Below are 18,623 nucleotides of genomic sequence, written 5' to 3'. Positions count from 1 at the left end.
AAAGCCTTTCCTTCCCCCATCATAATGCCTGCCTTATGCTCACGTCTACCCTAGAAGACAGTCTTAGGCATTTACTTTCAAAGAAAGGTTCTGCCCGTGTGGTATAACATCCCCTTGGTTGGTTGTAGCCTACTCTGTTTGAAATAAATAGTCACTTCCAAAAAGCTGCTAACCACCACTGGAAAATTCCAGATCAAACCCCACCATTGATGAACACCTTCATTAATAACTGTCCCTAATCCTTTTGTTGCTGTAAAACACTTTCAAATTAATAGATTTCAGCCACAGCTCCCAGAGAGTTACAAAGAACCTGCTTCCCAGGGTCGAGGCAAGTATTAAGTACCCTGTCTAAGGGATTTCGACCTGCAGGACACTAATGACAACAGATAAACACAGGTAGGTTGCTTCCTGGAACAATGAGACAGGCACCACAGGTAAGACTACACAAGATTAATTCCCTTGGGCTGCCTCACTTTTCCTACTTTGTAAGCCGCATGACCACTGCAGGATGACAACTCCAGAGAGCCACAGCGTTATTCTGCAGCCTTACTGAACTGCCTGGTTTTGAAGGGAACTTACCCACCATTCTCATTCATTTTGACAACAGCTGGGAAAAGGGCAAAAGAAAGGCCATTCCTGTTATCACCCCCATTTCCCTCATTCCTGAAGGTCAAAGCCAGCTCCTCCTAGCCTTAGACCACCCGCTGTGTACTGTTCATCCCAGTACCCTAGGACAATCAACATTCATAATCAGAAATCTAGAGACCAGGAAACCTGGCAGGAAGGTGCCCGAAATCCTGGGGACTGAAAAGCTAAGGTGTGAAAGGAAGGGATGAGGGAAGTGAGGACCCAGAGGAGGGAAGAGGAAGAAGAGGTGAGGCCACGTTTCCAGGGCATCTGTGTAGTCTCTGCCAGCCGACAATATCCTGCATGCTTTGTCCTGTAGCAGCTGACTGCTGACTCAGAAGCTCTGCATATTCCTTGGCTGTGGAGGACAGTGCTGCAGAAACAGCCCGGGAGTGCACACAGGAACAGGGTTTATGTTTCTATTTACAACAATAGTCAAAGGTCGTCACTGACTCCTGGCTGGTTATGAGAACACTCAATATCTAGCTCTCAGAATACGGGGGTGGTTGTTTGTGGAGCTGGTAGGGAATTACCTTTAAAAACAGAAAAAGGGAGGCTGGCTCACACCTATAGGCCTAGCACTCTGAGAGCCTGAGGAGGGAGGATTCCTTGAGCTTAGCAGTTTGAGACCGGCCTGAACAAGAGTAAGACCTTGTCTCTACTGAAAATGGAAAAATACGCCAGGTGTTACGGCAGGTGCCTGCAGTTCCAGCTATTCTGGAGGCTGAGGCAAAAGCGTTCACTTAAATCCAGAAATTTGAGGTTGCTGCGAGCTACACTGATGTCCCGGCATTCTAGCCTGGGCAACAGAGTAAGACTCTGTCTCAAATAAAAAAAAAGAAAAGAAAAGAGAAGCAGAACAGCAAAGTAAGAATTATATTCCACGATTATGGGACCAGAGTGAAGCTTAGTAAATTTTCTCCCCAGCTACTGCACCACTAAAATACAGGCAAATGTGCAAATCTCCAAATCTTAAAAGAAATCTGTGAAATTCTCCCTTCCCTAGCTCATTCAGTGAGTCCTGTCCAAATAGATCTTGGAAGTGGGTGTATAAGAATGCTTGTTTTAGAATTCCATCAGGAGGGGGTGGCGCCTGTGGCTCAAAGGAGTAAAGCGCCGGCCCCATATGCCAGAGGTGGAGGGTTCAAACCCAGCCCTGGCCAAAAAAAAAAAAAAAGAATTCCATCAGGAGGAAACTTAGATGAAAACGTACTTCAGATTATTGAGATTCCCTCATGTTTTGCCTGAGAAACAAGGACCAAAATTGCCAGCATGCCTCCCACTCCTGACCTGCCTTTCTGTGTGAGGACCCTGGGCCCACCCCTCAGGGACAGCAAGCTGACTCCGAAGAGACTGAAACAAGACTCCTTATGGCCTCTGACTCTGCTTTCCAGCTCCTTATCTTGCACAGCTCTTAAATAAGGTTGGGGGGACCTAGGAAGCAAGTTCAATATACAAGAAGGAATGCTATCTTCCTCATGCATTCTTCATTTTCAACTTTTAAAATTATGGTAAAATACACATACCATAAAATTTCCCATCTTAATCTTCTTTAAGTGTACGGTGCAATAGTATTAAATATAGTCATGTTGTTGTAAAGCACCACCACCATCCATCTCCAGAAGTCTTTTCATCTTGCAAAACTGAAACTCTGTGCGCATTAAACAGTAACACCCTGTTCTTCCCTTCCACCAGCCCCTGGCAACCACCATTCAGCTTTCTGACTTGAAGATTTTCACTTCTCTTAAGTATTTCATATAAGTAGAATTACATAGTATTTGCCTTTTTGCTAGTGGCTTATTTTACTTAGCATAATGTCTTCAAGGTTTATCCATGTGGCAGCATGTTGTAGAATTTCCTCCCTTTTAAAGGTTCAACAATACGTATAGACCACATGTGGCTTATCAGTTGCTTCCATGTTTTAGCCGTTGTGATTAACACTGTTGTGAACATGGTGGGCATACATATCTCTTTGAGACCAGGCCTTCAATTCCTTTGGGTATATACTCATGATTGCTGGATCATAAGATGGCTCTATTTTTAGTTTTTTGAGAAACCTCTGTATTTTTCCACGGTGGCTGTACCATTGCACATTCTCATCAGCAGTGTACAAGGGTTACAATGTCTCCACATGCTTGCCAACAGTTATTATTTCCTACTAATAATTTTCTTACTGTTTTTTGATAGTAGCCATCCTAATGGGCATGAGGTGGTATCTCATAGTTTGGATTTGCATTTTCCTAATAACTCGTGATGTTTAGCACCTTTTCATGTACCCATTGGCCATTTGTTTACCAACTATGAAGAAATATCTATTCAAGTCTTTTTCCCATTCTTTAATTGGGATGTTCATCTTTTTGTTAATTTTAAGAGTTCTCCACATACCCTGAATATTAATACCTTATCAGATGTATAATCTGCAAATATTTTCTCCCATTCTAGGCATTGGTTTTCTACTCTGATAGTATCTTTTGAAGCACAAAAGACAAAAGCTTAAATTTTTCATGAAGTCTAATTTGTCTAGTTTTTCTTTTGTTGCCTGTATCTTTGATGTCATACCCAAGACATGACAAATGATTGGCAATACAGAAGCTCTTGTTGTATGTTTTCTTCTAAGAGGTTTACGGTGTTTTAGGTCCCTCTTCCATTTTTAGTTAATTTTTGTATATGGTGAGAGTCAGGAGTCAAATCACATTCTTTTGCATGTGGCTATCCAGTTGCCCTGCTGTGATTTGTTGAAAAGACTATCCTTTCCCCCCAATTGAATGGTCTGGCATGCTTGTCAAAAATCATTTGACCATATGTGACTATTCTATTCCATTGGTTTATGTGTCTGTCTTTATGCTGATACCACATCATTTTGATTACTGTAACTTTGTAGTAAGTTTTAAAATCAGGAAGTGTGAATCTTCCAGTCTTATTCTCCTTTTTAAGGACTGTTTTGGCTATTTCGAATTCCTTGAGATTCCATATGAATTTGGAAACCCATATGGATGGGTTTTTCCATTTCTACAAAATTACTCATGGGATTTTGACAGGGACTGCACTGTCTGTAAATTGTTTTAGTTAATATTGACACCTTAGGCTCAGCGCCTATAGCTCAAGCGGCTAAGGCACCAGCCACATAATGCCAGAGCTGGCAGGTTCAAATCCAGCCCAGGCGCACCAAACAACAATGATAACTATAGCCAAAATATAGCCAGGCATTGTGGCAGGCAGGCACCTGTAGTCCCAGCTACTTGGGAAGCTGAGGCAAGAGAATTGGCTGAGGCAACAGCTTGAGGCTGTGTCTCAAAAGAAAGAAAAAAAATATATATATATATATTATATATATGTATAGACACCTTAACAATATTAAGTCTTCCAATCCATGAACATGGATGTGTTCTCATTTAAAAGATTAATTTCTTTCAGTAACTTTTTAAGTTTTCATTGTATAAGTCTTTCACTTCCTTGAGTAAGTTAATTCCTAGGTATTTTATTCTTTTTGATGCTATTATAAATAGAATTGTCTTCAGATTCAGATATGTTATATCTATTAGTGTATACAAATATAACTGATTTTGGGTGGCGCCTGTGGCTCACTGGGTAGGACACCAGCCCTATATACCGAAAGTGGTGGGTTCAAACCCGGCCCCACTGCAACAAAAAAAAAATAGCCAGGCATTGTGGCTCTTAGATGCTGTATTTTGGTCGCACATGAGAAATTTCTCTGTTACATCTGTCCAGTTATCCTTTACCTTCTGCTGCCATGCAGGCCCAGGCTACTGCTTTTCCATAGGACCTGTCCTTCAAATATGGAGCTGCTGGGTGGTGCCTGTGGCTCAGTGAGTAGGGCGCCGGCCCCATATACCGAGGGTGGCGGGTTCAAACCCGGCCCTGGCTGAACTGCAACTGCAACCAAAAAATAGCCGGGCGTTGTGGCGGGCGCCTGTAGTCCCAGCTACTCGGGAGGCTGAGGCAAGAGAATCACTTGAGCCCAGGAGTTGGAGGTTGCTGTGAGCTGTGTGATGCCATGGCACTCTACTGAGGGCCATAAAGTGAGACTCTGTCTCTACAAAAAAAAAAAAAAAAAAAAGAAAGAAATAGTGAAAGTGGGCATCACTGTCTTGTTCTTGATTTTAAAGTTTTCAGTCTTTTGCCATTGAGTATGATATTTGCCATGGGTTTTTCATATATAGTTTTTACCATGTTGAGGTAGTTTTCTTCTATTCCTAGTTTGTTGAGTGCTTTTATCACAAAAGGGCGTTGAATGCTCGTATATTCTTGTTTCTGCATGTATTTCCTCCTCAGATCTTTTCTGACTTCCCATTCCATTTAGCATCAAACTGAACATTGGACAGGACGGTGAGGAAACAGGAAACTAGCCCCCATCCCCAGCTCTGCACCCACGCCTCCTGCTCTTCATAAGTGGTACTCCTTATCTGCACTTGCCATTTTGCAAGGACCTTATTTAATATCTCTCTCTTCCACTAACTACTGTAAGCTTCCTTAAGGCAGGGAACAGGTCTCTGCATCTGTAACCTGACTTGTAACAGAAGAACACTATGTTTCGGTGGAGTTGATAAAAGGAAGATAGGGCCCAGCAGCTCCATATTTTTATTTTATTTTATTTTTTTTTTGTAGAGACAGAGTCTCACTGTACCGCCCTCGGGTAGAGTGCCATGACGTCACACGGTTCACAGCAACCTCTAACTCTTGGGCTTACACAATTCTCCTGCCTCAGCCTCCTGAGCAGCTGGGACTACAGGCGCCTGCCACAACGCCCGGCTATTTTTGGTTGTTGTTGCAGTTTGGCCGGGGCTGGGTTTGAACCCGCCACCCTCGGCATATGGGGCCGGCGCCCTACTCACTGAGCCACAGGCACCGCCCAGCAGCTCCATATTTGAAGGACAGGTCCTATGGAAAAGCAGTAGCCTGGGCCTGCATGGCAGCAGAAGGTAAAGGATAACTGGACAGATGTAACAGAGAAATTTCTCATGTGCGACCAAAATACAGCATCTAAGAGTGCAATGGGCGGCCTTGGCAGGTAGTAAGTCTAAGAAGAGCAACTAGCAAGAATGCAGCATTTTTACCATGAATCTTCATTATTCTTGGCTGTGGAGCATGTCTCCATACAGGCATTTGGGAAGGGCTTAGACTAGATGACTTCCAGGTTCTCTTCCACATCTCTAATTCTGAAAGACAGCGGTTATACCTTCTCTAATCTTTTATTTCTACTCCTTGCAAGCAATCTATTTCTTCACAAAAACCAGTTAGGAATACCTATGAAGCTAAAAAATAAAGTGAGTCAGAAATGAACTCACCTCTACCTTGTGGTTCTGTTGTCCCAAATGCACATTAAAGTGTCCAAATCAAAACCAAGCACTCAATAAACACAATCACTGATGCTGGTGCCAATGCCTTCCCCAAATAACCCACAAAAATAAGTAATCAAAAAGAATAATGCCAAGGCCCAATGCCTTATAAATCACTTCCTTGTTTATAAAAGAAAAAATATCCACCAAATTATAGGGTTTTGTAGGAATTAAGGTATAAATGTAAAATCTTCAGCAGTGCCAGGAATATAGCAAGGGCCAATCAATGGTAGTGCTGTTATCACGTAGCAATTCATAAATAAGTCCCCACAACAGAAGGTTATACAGCCTAAATACATTGCTACTCTATATAACAGAATAATAAAAAACTTTAGTTTCTAAAGTAATGAAAAATGTTACAGAACTTGGTTTGCTCCATCATCAGTTTCTCCCTTCTGCATTCCATCTGTTCTAGAAGGTGTGGCTAAGGGAATAAGATCTGTGTCAGTAAGTTCCTGTCAAATTTAAATGTTAAATAAAACAAGAAAGCTGGGCGGCGCCTGTGGCTCAAAGGAGTAAGGGCACTGGCCCCATATGCCGGAGGTGGCAGGTTCAAGTCCAGCCCCAGCCAAAAAAAAAAACAAGAAAGCTGTAAGGACTGTCATGAACAATGATGAAAAGACAGCGTCCATATTGCACTGTGTCCTCACCATGATCCGGTGAGGTAGAATCTATTACCTCTATTTTGCAAAAGAGGAAACTGCAGCTTAAAGAATTTTGATGGGCTCGGTGCCTATAGCTCAAGCGGCTAGGGTTCTAGCCACATACACAGGAGCTGGCAGGTTCAAACCCAGCCTGGGCCTGCTAGACAATGACAACTGCAACCAAAAAATAGCTGAGCATTGTGGCGGGCACCTGTAATCCCAGTTACTGGGGAGGCTGAGCCAAGAGAATCGCTTAAGCCCAAGACTTTGAGGTTGCTGTGAGCTGTGATGTCACAGCAGTCTACCGAGGGCGACATAGTGAGACACTGCCTCAAAAAAAAAAAAAAAGTTCGACGGTCACAAAGCAAGAAGAAAGCAGTACAGCCATGTTCTGAATCCAGACCTGCCTATGTTAGAGCCTAAAAAATAGCCAAACAAAACACCTGAGAATACAGCTTATGAAATAAAAACTCACCAGAATATATGTTCCCAGTCCCTGGCTGCCTGAGAGCAGGAGACTCGCAGGCACACATGTGAACCCTGTCTGCCAGGAAGACGGCTGCCAGCTACCAATGGATATGCAGTTTCGAGTAAATATAGCAAGGATACAACAACACAGGGTTCTTTTTCTTCTCACAATTTATCATTGCATCTGCTCCTTTGAAATAGAGCCCTTTCACAAATGGAAATGGCAGTCTGGTTTCACAGCAATTCTTACTGGTTGCTAAAAGGCTAGGCAACTAAAACAGTATTGACACAGCACTTATCACTCACTCTGCATTCCTCAGCAGGCACTAGCACTCCAGCCATCAGCAACAACTTTGAGAAGTCAATTCCACAGCATTTTCTACTCTGTTCATTGCAGGAGCTCAGGACAGGACAGCAGGTGAACCTCCACTACTCACTACCAAGAATGTACAGTGAGTTTCAAAAAGACCAAAAAAAGACCAACCCCTTCCTGCCCCACTAAGCCAAGAGCACTGCTGGGCTTTCAGGATTGAGGGCCTCTGGATGTAGAAAGTCTCACTGAGGATGGAAGAAAACACAACCGAAAAGAGAATCCCAAGGAAAAACTGTGCTCCACAAGAGCCAGGCTCCAAGCCACTTTGCTCAGCACTGTATACCTAGTTCCAGGCAGTAGCAGGTGCTAAACAATGTTCTGCTGAGCAAAGGGCTCCTAAGCTGCCCACAGTTGTGCGTACTCATGAAGCTGTCTGGCTGGCGGGCCGCACAGGGCAACCTCCAGGATGCTGCACACAGAGGCTCAGGCGACATCAAGGCTCCAGCAGTCCAAAGGAAGAGAAATACCCCACAAAAATAACTATAGAGCTCTTGTAGAAAACTCAAGTTCCCACAAAGACAGCCTGTAACACCCTAATTACCCGCCTCTCCCAGGGACAGAACCTGCAAGTAAGGCTTTATTATCATGCTTGCCCAAAACATGCCTGGCCAGACATTAACCTGGAACAGATCTTGGGGTTTCTCAGCTGTCTGGTCTGCTGGCCATTACTGCTGTAAAATCACAAAATACACAGTGGTCAGGGCTAGACGGCATATGAAAGATCACCTTGGCCACCACACACCTGACCCTTCTAAACATGTGTGACATGCAAACAGCTCCAAGGACAAGCAACTTTCCACCTTATGAGGTAGTCTTCGCAACATTTGAGCAGCTTGAAATGTCAATTTCTCAAGTATTCAATTTCTATGTAGAAGACGAAAATCATGCTGAAAATCATAGTTTTTTTACCCAATATTTCAAAATTTTCCCCTTGGAAGTATCCAGAACAAAATTATTTCTTTCACATGACAGTCTTCCATATATTTGCTCTCTACACATTTTCTTCAGGTCCTTCAACCATTTCTCAATGGACACAGTTTTTGGTTCCTTCACCTTCCTATCTGCTTTCCCTCCCATGATAACCGACCACATGCCCACCTGCAGCAAATCTGCCTGCGCACTCAAGCCACGCCCTCTCTTCTTCCACCATGCTGCCCACCACTAGTCTCCTTCTCCTGACCAGCCCGTCTAGAACCCCTCACTAAAATATGCACATCAGTGTAAGACCCCTCATCTTTAAAAACCTACTCCTAGTCCCATCCCCACCAACTAACTACTCTGCTCCCCTGCAAAAGCAAAACCCCTATTATGATTTTCTCTTCTTCCACTATCTTTTGAACCTATAACAATCAGACCTTGTCACCATACTCCACAGAAATGTCTCATCGAGATCATGAATGATTCCCAACACCCGCTCCCCCGCAAATATGCTTCACAAAGTGGCCAGAGCATGAATCAGACTGCCCATGCCCTAAACACAGGGCCCAGCCAGACTGACCCCCTTCCTGTTTAGGAACACTGCCGGCAGGTACCCACCCTTCCTCAGAGGGCCACATGGCGCACTCCTTGCTTTCTTTAGGTCTTGCTGGCCTTATTAGAGAGACCTTTCCTGGCTACCGACAGGAAAGAACACCTTGCTCCATCACTCCTGACCCCGACTATGGATTGTCCCCTGGGTCCCCCCAGACAGTACGGGTGATTTGTCTGCTTGCTGTCTATCTCCTTCACAGAATGTAAGCCCCAACTAAAAAAGAAAAGAGCCACACTGGGGTACCCCAAGCTGCTGACACGCCATGCAGTATGACCCGAAAGGATGTCTCCCCTCCCTGTACTTACGCGCTCTGTTCTCAAGATCCATCAGGATCTTTAACTCTCGTCACTAAATTTCCTCAAATAATCATCACTTGGTATTATAATGGAAATAGTTTTGACCTCGTGGAGCCCCTATAAAGGTCTCAGGGAACCCTATCACCTCCTTTCCTACTGCCTGCCCACTGTCATCGCTGTCAGCCACACTGGCCTCCCTGCTGTCCCTTGCATACACTAGACAGCCTCTCACCTCAGCCATTGCATTTGTACCGTTTTTTGTCTAAAAATACTCTTTCCTCAGATCCATTCACTTTTTATTTATTTACTTTTGAGACAGCGTCTCACTATGTTGCCCTTGGTAAAGTGCTGTGATGTCACAGTTCACAGCAACCTCCAACTCGTGGGCTCAAGTGATCCTCTTGTCTCAGCCTCCCAAGTAGCTGGGTCTACAGCCACCCACCACAATACTTGTTTTTAGAGACAGGGTCTCACTCTTGCTCTGGCTGGTCTCGAACTCCTGACCTCTAGCAACCCACCTGCCTCAGCCACCTAGAGTGCTAGGATTACAGGCATGAGCCACCGCACCTAGCCCACATTCACTCTTTAAAAAAATACCAGTAACAGGCTCAGCGCCTGTAGCTCAGTGGCTAGGGCACTAGCCACATACACTGGAGCTGGCGGGTTCGAAACAAGCCTGGGCCTGCCAAACAACAATGACAACTACAACCAAAAATAGCCGGGCGTTGTGGCGGGCGCCTGTAGTCCCAGCTACTTGGGAGGCTAAGGCAAGAGAATCGCTTGAGCCTAAGAGTTTGAGGTTGCTGTGAGCTGTGATGAAACAGTACTCTACCGGGCAACATAGTGAAACTCTGTCTCAAAAAAATGCCAGTAACTATCTATTATGTGTGCCAAGCACTTTTCTAGGCTCTAGAAATATAGCAGTGAACGGGGGGCGGGGGGATCTCTGCCCTCCAGGGAGCAATCACCCTGCTGTGTCTTCTCAGAAGTCAGCTTTTCAGTGTGGCCTTCCCTGACCACACTGTTCAAAACTGTTTATCTAAAGAGGGACTTTACCTAAGACATGCAAATAGAATAAACTAGTTGTTTGTACCCTCACATGAACCTAAAATAAATAAGTAAATAAATAAATATTCCAATTTGGAAAAGAAAAAAAAGCTGCTTATTCTTCTTCTCTGGTTTTCTCCAAAGCACTTACTACAACTTGACATTCTACAAATATTATTTATTTATTATTCAGTGTAAGCTCCAGGAGGGTAAGGATTTTTTGCCGTTTTGTTCACTGCTGCATCATCCCACCTGGAAGCATTCTGGTCCACAGCCAGTGCACAATAATTAGCACTTGATGAATGAATGGCCGGCTACACAAACTTCTCCCACCTGCCCAGAAATCTGGGGATCCATGCAGAACTCTGTTAGGACATGGTGTAGAAAATGAAAACAGGTTGCATGCTTTCAGTTAAGTGCCACCAGGCTGGGAGAAGGATACACAGGGATCTGATAATCCTACAAGGAGAACGCAAATGGCTCTGGCAAAGGGGAAGAGGTTCCTCCGGACATCCTCCCTTTCTCCATAACCACTCCATGGACCTGGCTTTCACATGCTCTGCCCAGCAGCTCCCCACAATCCCTTAACTCAGGACCTCTTCTTGCCAGTAGGAGAGAGCAGGACAGAAGCCAGTTCCTGAAGGCAGCTTTGTTTCAACAGCCAAATAGTTTCAGAGTAACTGTCCCCTATAAAAAGAAACTGTTTTCTAGAAAAGAACTGTGGTATCAGTGTCATGAAATGCTATATGACAGCTCCCAGAGAGATAAGTGAAGGACTCACAATATTTCTAATTCCAAGCTGTACGGGTATATGTTTAAAATCTGCATCAGAAAATGCCATGAAGGCTACGTTGAACAGTTTGATGAGAATATTTCAGATCGTATATGAAACCCGCACATTGTACCCCTTGATTGCACTAATGTACACAGCTATGATTTAACAATAAAAATAAATTAAAAAAAAATAATAAAATAAAATCTGTATCAGAAAACCATGAAGCTGTCATAAGCCCAGAGTGTCTGACAAGGCAGCACTTCTTTATTCAAGGCAGCATGACGAAGAGGATCCAAAGAGGACACTCTTTATTGTGTGACACTCACCAGCTTCTAATAATGTTGCCCAGAAACAGGTGGAGAGGGGGGAAGGCAAGTGAGATAGAAAGCTTAAGGCTTGAAACAGCAGGTTCACGAGTGGAATGTGGTGGGACAACACCTTTACTATACTGCGGAAAGAAAAGAAAGTCACAGAAGCATGGACAGATGTGGCTGTGCCTGCACTATCATCTCCAACCCCAGGTGGGAACTCTGTACCACCGGAGGGCCTTTCTCAGAACCCCTGCTGCTTCCTCCAAGCCCAGCAGTTCCTCAGGTTGCCCACTCCAGCGATCTTGCCCTCATGTGCTGAAGAGTGTGTGGTGAAGTTGTCAGCTGCTCCTGCCTTAGAGAAGGCTCCCACCAATCAAAGGCTGCCCGAGCCAACCTCTGATCTCTGAATCTGCCTCTATCTACTATCGTACACTTCATATCCACTTTAACCAATTTTAAGCATACAGTACAGTGACATGAAGTACATTCATATGTTGTGCAGCCATCATCATCGCCCATCTGTCATTCGTTTTCAACTTCTTCCTCACTCCCAGCCTCCTTCCCCCTCTGCCTACTAACATAACATCTCTGATCTCCCAACACGCACAGACATACACAGAACCCCGGCTCTGCCCTGTACCCCTCCAAGTCACCAGCCTCTACCCCTGCCTTCCAGAAGCAAGCTTCGTGAAGAAAAGCCCACCAGGAGCCCACTTTAAAGTCTACAGCCCACCAACCCCCAAAATCCTTCCTAGCCACCCCTCATTCTCTCTCTCTCCAGCTAGCCTCTGTTTCCACCGCTCCATGAGGTAGGCAATGGCTATGCAACTGACAGGCTCAGACATTTTCCAGCCCTATCTTACTCACTCCGTTTCTAGCTCTTCCCAAATGTGCTGTCCCCCGTGGCCCTGGGCCCCCTGCCTCCACTGCTCCCACCACCCTTCTCCTTGCCCCTCCTCAGGGGGCTCCAATTCTTACACTTGCTGTTCTCTTTCAGAGAGAAAAGAGACTGGGTGACTGGTAAATTTTCATCTCTCTGAGCTTGTTTGTGAGAGCTAAATGCTTTACTAAACATCTCTGTATAGATACCCACAGGTACCACCAACCGAGCAAGCCCAAAACTGAACACTCTGTTCTCCTCCCCCAACTCACACCCCCAGGTAGTCAAGGCTGCCACCATCCCCCCACCAAATAGAAATTTGGGGTCACCACAGACCCTCCTCTGCTCTTCACTCCCTTGAGCCAATTTGTTGATTCTAACTTTCCAGGACCTCTATAAAGCTAACCTCCCTACCATTATTTTGATGGAAGCACCCAAGATTTCTAGCTTGGACTATCACAACAGCCCTTTAATCATAACCCCTTCCAATCCAACCTCCATACAAGTGCAGAGTGGACTTTCAAATATGCAAATGAGTGAATGTGATCCCATTTCAGCTTTCCACTGACTTCAAAACATAATCCAAACCGTGAGTGAGATTTTTGATCAAAAGGCATATCAAGATCTAGTACCAGCCTTCTTTCCAACACTTTCTTCAGTCATACTTGCCGTCCCTGGGACATGCCACACACTCACCACCCTCCACGTGGCTCTTCTTTGCCTAGAATTTCCCTCCTACTCATCTTTCCAGACTTCCCTGAAATGACCCCACCCACCTACCCCATCCCCCAGGCAAAGTTAATTACTTTTTTCTTTGCATTCTCTCTCGCCTTGGTCATAACTCCCTTTCAACACTTACCACTTACTCTGGAATTACGTCCATGACTGTCTATCCACTAGCTTGTGTGGCTCTAGTTAGGAGGAAGACGAATTTGTGTTCATACTTGCACTGTACAGAAGATAGCAGAAAAGTTCATACTTGTACAGAAGATAGTAGAAAAGTTGGTGCTAGGTATTGCAGGTGCCAGGTAAGAAAGGAAAAAGATAAATGGAAGCCTTACCTGAGCCTCAATATCTCATGTCACAGAACTAGAAAAAAAGGAGAAAGGGCATTTGCCTGATGCCCTTAGTTTGTTACTAACTTGTTGCTGATTTAGGAGGTGAAAGAAAAACAGGGAAGTGGCCAAAGGTGAGTTCCTGCCTTAGAGAAAGCATCTCTGGGTGGCTCCAAATTATGAAACTGACTGATGCTTTCAATTCACATTCCAGGATGACAGTTACCTTTTTCAGATGCCAGAGGCTCCCTAAATCACTGGTATTATGATGTTGGAGCTCCCAAGGGTTAGACAGGTGACGGGGAAGACTCATGCCCCACAGGCTTCTTAGAAATGAGAATGGTGAAGGAAGGAGAGAAAGCAAGCACAAGTAGACACTCTCTGAGAAGACTAGCTGTAAAACAGGAACAGCAACAACAAGGCTGCTTCAGGAGGCTGGCAGCTAACAAAGGAAAAGGTCTTTACTCTCCAAGGTGGATATGCAACCTCTACCTCCTACCAAGAAACCGACTAAATCTGTCTTAGATCTAAGCCAAGAAGGGAATGGGGCCTGGCTCCAAGGCCATGATTTTTCCCCACTGTTTTCCTGAAGAAAACCTCAGTTATTCTTTCCAAAGCAGAAATAAATCTAGAGAACTAACCCTAAACCAGTTCAGTGGTATATATTTTCCCTTCCAAAGGGGAAGGGAAAAGGGGTTGTGCACCTGTAGCCCAATGGTTAGCGCACTGGCCCCAGGCACCGGAGAATTACGTTCAGACCCAGCCCGGGCCAGCTAAGCAATAACAATTGCAACAAAAAAATAAACAAGAGAATCACTCAAGCCCAAGAGTTTGAGGTTGCTGTGAACTGTGATGCCACAGCACTCTACCAAGAGCAACATAGTGAGACTCTGTCTTAAAAAAAAAAAAAAAGATACCAAATTAGCTTAAAAGAGTATGGGAGTTAGGCCTAATTTTATCAGTGCAACAAGTTTTCTCTGCATCAAATGGTTATCAAGGCCAACTGTCTCCCTGACTCCTGCTGCACTCTGATACCACTCCCGCATCTATACCCCTAACTCCTTTAGATGGAAAAGAAACCCATTTGTTGAAAATGAAACATTCAAAGAAAGTAAGACCAAACTGTTTTTCTTACACTTACGGAATACTACAAATTCCCCAAGCTATCCTCTGATGGGGTCTTTAAAGTCTACAGCCCACAACTTCTGCCTTTTCACACCACCTCTGTCCTAGGCATGAACCCCTACCCTGTACAGGGGGCACATTGAACTATAGCCAAAACTTTAATCTCTTTTCTCTCAAAGACTAATTGCCAAAAAACAACTGCCATGGACTCTTTGGGCTTGAAAATTCCAACTGTTCTGGGCTCAAGGCCAGCAACCCACGAAAGTTTTTCTATAGAACATTTATTAATCTTTACTCAGTATATACCCCCAAAGGCCTGCAGGCTATATTCTACATCTACCCCTGTCCTACAATGCCAACACCTGATGGCCAAGAGACCCAGGGCCACCTCCCTACATCTGCTCAGGTCCAGCAGCAGATCAGGTTGCAAGTTGTGCTTTGCCTACCACCTGATTTCCAGAGCCCTTGTTTAATTCATTACACAGCACAGGACCAACACTAATCGACCTGCTGGCTCTAGCACACAGAAGGTAAACACTTTGGCTTGCTCCATGGACTGAAATCTAAAATCTGAGAGAACCTAAGTGCTCCCTAGAGGATATCAGAAAGTGTTACTTACTGCTGTGACCCTCTCACCAATTATGGCTTAGACAAGTCTAATTCCAACAAAGCCATCCTTATGGAGAAGACAACCAAAGGATGCCAGCAGCCCTGTCATGAATTCTGGACAGGTCTGTGCATGCAGCCAAATACCATGACTCAGGGCCATGACACACCATGCATGGCCAAGCTAATCAGGGCATGTCTCCCCCCATCCCACATTTCAGGTACAGTTTAAATATGCCACCTTAGAAATACTACTCTCTGAGGACAAGGAAAAGTGAATGCATTCTGCTTAATTTAAATATTTGATCCAAATACAGATTGAGCATCACAAATCTGAAAATCCGAAACCTGAAATGCTTTTTGTGTGCCAATATGACACTCACAGAAAATGTTTATTGGGGCGGCGCCTGTACCTCAGTGGGTAAGGCACCAGCCACATACATGGAGGCTGGCGGGTTCGAACCTGGCCCAGGACTGCCAAACAATAACAACTGCAACAGCAACAACAACTACAACAAAAAATAGCTGGGTGCTTTGGCAGACACCTGTAGTCCCAACTACTTGTGAGGCTGAGGCAAGAGAATCACTTAAGCCCAAGAGTTTCAGGTTGCTGTGAGCTGTGATGCCACAGCACTCCACCCAGGGCAATAGCTTGAGACTCTGTTTCAAAAAAAAAACAATGTTTAGGGCAGCGCCTGTGGCTCAGTGGGTAGGGTGCCAGGTTTAAACCTGGCCCTGGTCAAACTGCAACAAAAAAATAGCCAGGTGTTGTGGCAGGCACCTGTAGTCCCAGCTACTCGGGAGGCTGAAGCAAGAGAATCGCCTAGGCCCAGGAGTTGGAGGTTGCAGTGAGCTGTGACGCCATGGCACTCTACCGAGGGTGACAAAGTGAGATTCTGTCTCTACAAAAAAAAAAAAAAAAAAAAAAAAGAAAGAAAGAAAGAAAAAAACAATATTTATTGGACTTAGCGCCCGTAGCACGGTGATTACGGCACTGGCCACATGCACCAAGGCTGGCAGGTTCAAGCCCAGCCCAGGCCAGCTAAACAGCAATGACAACTGCAACAAAAAATAGCCGGGCATTGTGGTGGGCACCTATAGTCCCAGCTACTTGGGAGGCTGAGGAAAGAGAATCACTTAAGCCCAAGAGTTTGAGGTTGCTGTGAGCTGTGACGCCATGGCACTATACCAAGGATGACATAGTAAGATTTTGTCTCAAAAAAAAAAAGAAAAGAAAAGAAAATGTTCATTGGTGCATTTTGGATTTCAGATTTTCAAATTAGGGATGCTTAACCAGTTAGTATAATTCAATTGTTCCTAAATCCAAAAATATCTGAAATCTGAAACACTTCTGGTCCCAAGCGTCTTGGATAAGGGATACTAACCTGTACTAAGCACTATAGACATAAAGACTTCATTAAAGGGCATTCACTAGCTGGAAGAACTGGTCATGCACATGCAGAAGACTGAAACTGGACCCGCACCTCTCACCATTAACAAAAATTGATTCTTGTTGGATAAAAAATTTTAATTTAAGAAACAAAACAATAAATATTCTAGAAGAGAATGTGGGGAAAACACTTGAAGATATTAGCCTGGGAAAAAACTTTATGAGGAAGACCACCCCCCCTCAGCAATTACAACACCACGAAAAATAAATAACAGGGATTTGATCAAGCCAAAAAGCTTTTTGCACAGCTAAGAGTACCACAAACAGAGCAAATAGCCCTTAGAATGGGAGATTTTTTCATGTTATGAATCTGACAAAGGCCTGATAACTAGAACTAAAGAGAACTCAAATTAAACATTAAGAAAAGTACAAACAACCCTCTCTATAAGTGGGCAAGTGATTTGAATAGAAACTTCTCTGAGGATGACAGACGAATGCCAAACACACACATGAAAAAAATGTTCATTGTCTTTAATCATCAGAGAAATGAAAATCAAAACCACTCTAAGATTTCACCAAACCACAGCAAGATTAGAACACATTACAAAGTCCCAAAACACCAGATGCTGGTATGGATGTGCAGAGAAGGGAACACTTCTACACTGCTGGTGGGATTGCAAACTAAAACAGCCTTTTTGGAGAGAAATATGGAAAATCCTCAAATATTTAAAAGCAGACCTTCCATTTGACCCTGCAATCCCATTACTAGGTATCTACCCAGAGTAACAAAAATCATTTTACCACCAAGACATCTGCACTAGAATGTTTATTGTGGCTCAATTTGTAATTGCCAAGTCATGGAAGCAACCTAAGTGCCCATCAACCCATGAATGGATCAACGAACTGTGGTATATGAATACCATGGAATATTATTCAGCCATTAAAAAGATAGAGACTTTACATCTTTTACATTTACCTGAATGGAGTTGAAATATATTATTCTTAGTAAAGTATCATAAGAATGGAAAAATAAATATCCAATGTACTCCATACTAATATGAAATTAATATATAAACAATTACATGTTCATAAGAACGATAAAACACTATTATAGTCCAGTTCGGTGATAGAGGGAAGCGGGAGAGGGAAAGGGGGAGAAGGTACGGCAGAGGGAGAGAGGGCATGAGGCAGGATCTCACTTACTGTGCTCACCGTGAGGGTGTATAACACGTCCCCTGGGTGAGGGGCTCTTGTACAAATGGAACTTTACCCTGGATGTGAACATGTAACCTAAATATTGTATGTACCCTCATATTAATTTGAATAAAGTTAAAAAAAATAAAAATAAGGCATTAACTACATAACCTTATATTTCAGAAGACATTTGACCAGAAAGCCTACAGCATCTCAAACCATACAGTAAGCACAGTGGGAATTCAGTAAGTATCACTACAGCATGACATAGAAATATGCCAGTAATACAGTCAGGTCTCTACCTCATCCCTGAAGGACAATTTAAACCACTCTTTCTTTTTTTTTGAGACAGAGTCTCACTATGTCACCCTCAGCAGAGTGCTGTGGCGTCACAGCTCACAGCAACCTCAAACTCTTGGGTTTAAGCGATTCTGTTGCATCAGCCACCCAAGTAGCTGGGACTACAGGTGCCCACAATAACACCTGGCTATTTTTTTGTTTTTGTTGCAGTTGTCATTGTTGCTTAGTAGGCCTGGGCCAGGTTCGAACCCACCACCCTAGGTGTATGTGGCTGGCACCCTGCCAACTGAGCTATGGGCACTGCCTAAACTACTCATTCATATCCCTGTTAGCAACAGCAAATCTGTTCACTAATAACCTAGTGTGTGACAAAAACTGACACACAACAGTGAAGATGGACAAGATCTTTGCTATCATGGAAGCTTAGGGCTCGTGCAGAGAAGGTCAATAACAATCAAATAGTAAGACAAACTTGCTTCAAACTACTGCAGTCCAACTGGATAGGAGGCATTTGGGAGAAGGCATAGAACATGTTACCCCCATTTTCAATCACCTAAATAATTTCAGGGAGAAGACAAGAGAAAAAGATAAAGAAACTAGAGAGTACACAGACAACTGAAAGCATTCCTCCTCTACTTCAAATA

At 44.0% G+C, this 18,623-nt stretch overlaps 1 protein-coding gene across 16 annotated transcripts in view; it reads right to left on the bottom strand.

Moving 5' to 3' along the window:
* Nucleotides 1-18,623, bottom strand: part of MICAL3 (microtubule associated monooxygenase, calponin and LIM domain containing 3) — a 239,530-nt gene that overhangs the window by 130,022 nt on the left and 90,885 nt on the right. The window contains exon 1 of one of the 16 annotated variants that reach the window (XM_053555644.1): nt 5,703-5,788. The exons of the other annotated variants lie outside the window; for them this stretch is intronic. The gene's annotated coding sequence lies outside the window, so the exon portion shown is untranslated. Of the gene's footprint in view, nt 1-5,702; nt 5,789-18,623 lie in introns of those variants that run through there. 16 annotated transcript variants of the gene reach the window in all.

Source organism: Nycticebus coucang, chromosome 12, assembly GCF_027406575.1.
Source record: "Nycticebus coucang isolate mNycCou1 chromosome 12, mNycCou1.pri, whole genome shotgun sequence".
Classification (NCBI taxonomy): Eukaryota; Metazoa; Chordata; class Mammalia; order Primates; family Lorisidae; genus Nycticebus; species Nycticebus coucang.
The sequence above is the reverse complement of the archived record's forward strand: the minus strand, read 5'-3'. Positions and strand labels throughout refer to the sequence as shown.